This window comes from Myodes glareolus, chromosome 25 (genome assembly GCF_982192425.1).
Source record: "Myodes glareolus chromosome 25, mMyoGla1.1, whole genome shotgun sequence".
Taxonomy (NCBI): Eukaryota; Metazoa; Chordata; class Mammalia; order Rodentia; family Cricetidae; genus Myodes; species Myodes glareolus.
In genome coordinates this window covers 16,573,220-16,578,928 of record NC_142050.1, presented here as the reverse complement: position 1 = coordinate 16,578,928, position 5,709 = coordinate 16,573,220, and the positions used below count along the sequence as shown (strand labels likewise).

At 44.8% G+C, this 5,709-nt stretch overlaps 1 pseudogene; it reads left to right on the top strand.

Annotated features, from left to right (window-relative positions):
* Positions 1 to 3,841: 3,841 nt before the first annotated feature.
* LOC125409836 (nuclear distribution protein nudE homolog 1-like) lies at positions 3,842 to 4,576 on the top strand (annotated as a pseudogene).
* Positions 4,577 to 5,709: the final 1,133 nt, after the last annotated feature.

Sequence of the window (5,709 nt, the reverse complement as noted above, 5' to 3'; positions counted from 1 at the left end):
CCTGATATTTATTTCTTTGCAGTAAAATTACCTTCCCTTATATAGAGATAGAGGGTAGAGAAAAATTTCTGCCATTCTCTCTAGGGTCATTTTAATCAGCTGGCCGCCTTCATATTCACAATACCCACCGCAATCATTCTGGGAAGTTTCTTGTGGTCATACTAAATAAATGAACCATTCAAAATGCAATCAGGGATGATGAGCTTGGGTATTGTGGACAGCCATGCTGTGAATATTGATATTTTTTTATAAAATCATATTGCTCGGTTAGAAAAAGGCTATATATTAGCAATATTAAAATGATTATAACTTTAAATCTATGTAATTTCCCCTTTAATCTGAAAACATGTGAGAAAATTGTCAGTGACGAAGCGATCTCTCAAAGAAGACTGTTTTCATTAAACAAAAAGAAATCTATTATGTCTTCAGCCTTCAAATTGGTAATAACGGGCCTAAGGAAAGTAAAAAATGAATTTCAAGGGTGATTAGAGTCGTCCCTTCCTTAAATAAGTGAAAACCTCTGGCTTCAGACCAAGCTGGAACTGTCAGTCAAAAACCAAGGATGCAAAGAGGTTTTTTTGTTTGCTTGCTTATTTGTTTTTTCAATATACATTTATTGTTGATTTTTTATTCAATTTATTTATTCATTTTACATTCTGACTGCAGTTTCCTCTTCTTCCTTCTTTCCATCCTTTCCCCCACCTCTCATCTGCATCATAACTCCCTCCTAACCCCAATCCCCTCCTCCTCTCTTTCTGTTGAGAAAGGTACCGGCCTCCCATGGACATATCAAGTTGAGGTAGAACTAAGCTCCTCCCCTTGATTTAAAACTGGGCAAGGCAATCTCATTACTAAAATGAGGAATTGGTTCCCAAAAGACAGCCAAATTATTAGGGACAAGCCCTGTTCCCATTGCTAGGATTCCCACAAGTAGACCAAGCTACACAACTGTTACCAATATGTAGAGGGCCTAGGTCAGTCCCATGAAGGCTCCCTAGCTGTCAGTCCAGGCTCTGTGAGCTCTTATGAGCTAAAGTTAGTTGTTTCTGCGGGATCCCTTGTGATGACCTTGGCCCCCTTGACTCATACAAACCTTCCCTCCGTCTCTTCAACAGGATTCTGAGCTCTGCCCAGTGCTTGGCTGTCGGTCTCTGTATCTGTTTGCATTAGTTACCCGATGAAGGCTCTCTAATGACATTTGGAGTAGTCATTAATCTGATTACAGGAAATGGCCAGTTAAGTCTACCTATCCACTATTGCTAGGAGTCTTAGCTAGGGTCATCCTTGTAGATTCATAGGAGTTTCCCTTGCACCAGGTTTCTACCTGACTCCAAAATATCCCCGATATGAAGACATCACTTTCAGTACTCTCCCCACTCCATCTACTCCCAATCTGACCCCTCATGTTCCCATTCTTACCCGCCCCACAGCCTACATAGGAGATGGCTTCTCTTTCACCTTCCCAGGGAAATCCAAGCATCCCCCTTTGGACCCTCCTTGTTACCTAGCCTCTCTGAAGCTGTGGATTGTAGCCTGGTTATCTTTCACTTTACAGCTAAGGCAAACACGGTATGTACTCACCTGTGTGTGAAGAGTTTCACATCCATCTGCAAATGTTCTTAAAATCACTATGTAAGCCACATTTATTGTCTTTTTTCTGACTGTTGTTTGCTCTGTGTGATTAAAACCCTTAGAACTAGGTGAGAAGCATAGAAAGAAAGAAATAGGTACAGAAGAGTCCCAAAGAGACAACAAGTATTGGTAGTGTTAACTACTGCTGCGGCAAGCAAAGAATATAAACTTTATTTCCAAAACAAGACACCAAGAAAGGAAGGCTAGACACTCTGAAGCTGGAGCTAGTATTGGGTCACAGGTAGAATTTCTTCGGCACACTTGCCAATAGATACATAAATGTAATAAAAAAAATTAAATGCCCAATGTTTTCTTTAAAAATTAAGCCAGACTTGTAGGGTTGGCTTTGGGGTAGGGGCTAGACTTTTGAGGGTGATAAGAGAATTTTGAGAATCGCAGATTAAATAGAAAAGATGTTAATAATAAGAATTTTATATAGAAAAAAAATTATGTCCCAATTGCAGTTTACCTTTCCCCCCCACTCCTCTAAGTTCACCCCCCCCACGGCCCCACCTCACTGTTCTCCCAGATCAATTGCACCTCTGCTGCCTTTAAAAACAAAACCAAAAGCGAACAAACAAAAGGTTTAACTGAACATGGCCCTAACAAGATACAATAAGACTAGACACAAACCCTTATATCACAGCTGGGCATGGCAACCCATAAGGAGGAGAAGAGCCCCAAGTGCAGTCACCATAGTCAGAGACAGCACCCACTCCCACTGGTAGGAGTCCCCGCTACTCAACCATAAGATATGTGCAGAGGACCTAGCTCAGACCCACACCCGGGGTCCATGTGTGTTGTTTCAGTCTCCTTGAGCTCTTATGAGCTTTGCTTAGTTGATTTTGTGGCCTGTGTTCTCCTGGTGTCCTTGACCATTCTGGCTTCTCCTTCAGGGTTTCCTCTGGCTCTGCCTAGTGTTTGGCTAAATCTGTGCATCTGCTCCCATCAGTTGCTGGATGATACCCCTCTGATAACAATAGGGATGAGCATCCATCTATGAGTATAGCAGAATATCATTAGGAATCATTTCATTGACCTTTTGTTTTACCGGTTTTGTTTGGTTCTTTCCTGGGTCCTGGACTGTCCAGTATCCAAGCAGTGTGTCAGGAGTGGACTCCCTCTCCTGGCATGGGCCTCAAGGTGGACCAGTCATTTGTTGGCCTCCCCCACATGTTTTGTGCTACCATTGTCCCAGCAAGTCTTATGGACAGGACAGATTGTAGGCCAAAGGTTTTGTAGGGGGATTGGTGTCCCGGTCCCACCACTAGGAGCCTTGCCTGGATAGAGAAGGCAGCCAGTTCAGGCTCTTTATCCTCCATCACTAGGAGACTTCGCTAGAGTCACCGTCACAGATTCCAGGAAGTTTCCACTACACTAGGTTTCTGCATTGCTCCCAGATGCTCCCCTCCCCCCAGCTCCAATTTCACCTGCTGGCCTACACTTGACCTGTGATTGTGGCCCCTGGGTGGGACATCAAGCCACAGAAAGAGTAAGCTCTTGCCCATTTTACCATGAAGGACTGAAGAAAGAGCTTTGGATCAGGGGAGGAAGAAACAAGCTATTGGAGAGACCTAGCCAGGACCTACAGGCTCTGAAAGTTCCAGGAATGTTGACAGAGGTTTCTGTCCCGCCCAGTCTTACAGCTGTTAAGTCCCACAGAAACACAGAGAGATCTATATTAATTATAAACTGGTTGGCCTAATAGCTCAGGCTTCTTATTAACTCTTGCATCTTAAATTAGCCCATAATTCTTGTCTGTGTTAGCTGTGTGGCTTGGTATCGTTATCAGTGAGGCATTTTATCTTGCTTCCTTGTGACCACTACAGACTGAGCCTTTCCTCTTCCCAAAATTTTCCTGTTCTGGTTGCCCCACCTATACTTCCTGCCTGGCTACTGGCCAATCAGCATTTTATTAAAACAATGTAACTGATAAATCTTTACAAAGTACAAGCCCATTGTCCCACAGCACAGGAAGGAAGCTGGGAATAAGAAGTTGAATTGGAGACTCCGAAAAACAACTGCCTTCGAATGGAGATGGAGACTGTGGAGGAGACATTTGAAATGCAACATTTAGTTAGCAACTGGCAGATCTCAATCTTGGAGGACGACCTGGCTCTGACAAAAGCCGGTAAAGATCAAATCCCAAAACCATCTGGGAATTGAAACAAGCCGATGACAACCTGTAGAGATCCAAATGACTAGAGTCATGTCCCTAAAAGACTTTAAGCAGCACTGAACCAAGCCATCAAAAGAAATGCATTCCTGGAGAGCGAGTTGGAGGAGATTAATCTTCTAGAATCAGTTCAGAGGATGAAGGATAAAGCCAGATATCTGTGGCAGGAATTGGTTGTGCAGCAGACACAAGACAAGCCCCAGACACCTATGCCAGGCTCAGGGAAAACTGAAAGGGCAGACACAGCTATGCTGGTCACAGGCTCTGTGCCATCCTCTCCCATAGTTCATCGAGGACCCAGCCATGGCTTGAACACACTGGGAACATTCAGACGTGATCTGGACAGCTTCAACAGTGGGACCCTACTCACACCTGAACCGCAGACATCAGCCCTAAGCATTGTTGGAGTCCTGCTTTGGAAAGTCGGGGCCCTAGAGTCCAAACTAGCTTCATGCAGAAACAAGAGTGCCAGCCTGAGTGTGAGGAACCAAAAGCAGAGATGGTGTTGACAGACAGGCAAGCAGCCCCAGTGTGAGAGATAAAGGGAGAGAAAATTGACGCTCTGTGAGACTTGCTCCCACAGCTGACGTTCACTTTTAGAACCCTGGGGGCCCTGTGCTAGCCACTGGGATATGGCTGTCTCATCTGGTAAATAGGGTTTGCTCTGTCTGAAGGCCAGGGAAACACTTGGAGTTTGGGAAGTCAGCCTCACAGCTCTCAGCAGCAGCGCCGCCATCCACCCAGGGTGTGGTCAAGCTTTTGCTTTAGGCTCAGTGGGAACTGAACCCTCACTGTCTTCCCTCTATATTCATCTTTTTGTTGTTATATTTTCAAGTTGGTTTGGGAAATAAGAGCCAGCATCACCAGCATTCACTTTGTGTTATACAACCCAAGCTGACTAAGCCGGTGGCTGTGGACTCAGCATCATCCCTATGATATAGCCCAGTTCCCGGCAGTGCCTGTCACAGAAATGAACTGGTCCCCTGAGGCAGGTCTAAGATACAGATGATGAGGTCACTCTGTCATTGGCTACCTAGAGTTTTAATGGCCTTCAGACATGTCTTGAATACCCATAATCTTCTTCAGGGGGAAGTAGAGTTCAGCTCAGGAACTCTCCTCTTTAGTTTTCCAGCTGGAGCTTTCTTCTGGAACATTCTCCCAGTGGTTTTACAGTTTGATTCAATTGTGTCTAGGACTTGGAGATTACAGAGACATAGGGCTGTTTTAAACTATGGTCAGGCACCTTTGACACTTTTTTTTTTGTTTTTTAAGACAGGGTTTCTCTGTGTAACCCTGCCTGGCCTGGAACTCGCTTTGTAGACCAAGCTGGTCTTGAACTCAGAGATCCTCCTCCTCTGCCTATAGAATGATGAAATTAAAGACATGTACCACCACTGTCCAGCCCTTTGACACTTTGAATCTGCCTCCCATAAAGGTTTCCAGAGGCATTTCTGATTCTTAGGTAAGTGAGAGATTATGTACTATAGATAAACCCTGCTTCAGTCTTTATTGAATCCTCTGCCCTGATGTTGGGATGACATTTGCATCTGGGTCCTGAATGACTCAGGGTTGGAATGGTCTTTATTATGCCATCCCTAAGAAAAGAACTTCATCCATCCAGGCATGTGGAATAATCAGGCTGACTAAAGCATGAGATTGAGATGTGTGGAGGACGCTCCTTTCGGATGTGGAGAAATTGGCACTGGATTGGCAATGCCAGGCTCTCCGGTTTCTGTTTGGGGTGAAGCGCTTCCTCACACTTGGGTGCACAGGGAGAGGCACGCACTAATTTCCAGTCTTGGCACCCTTCACCTTGCTGCTAATTTATTTTCTAGTAGATGGCACAAACCTGGCCTGGAGTTGGACACAGAACTTCCCAAGTGCTGCTGACATTTCACAAG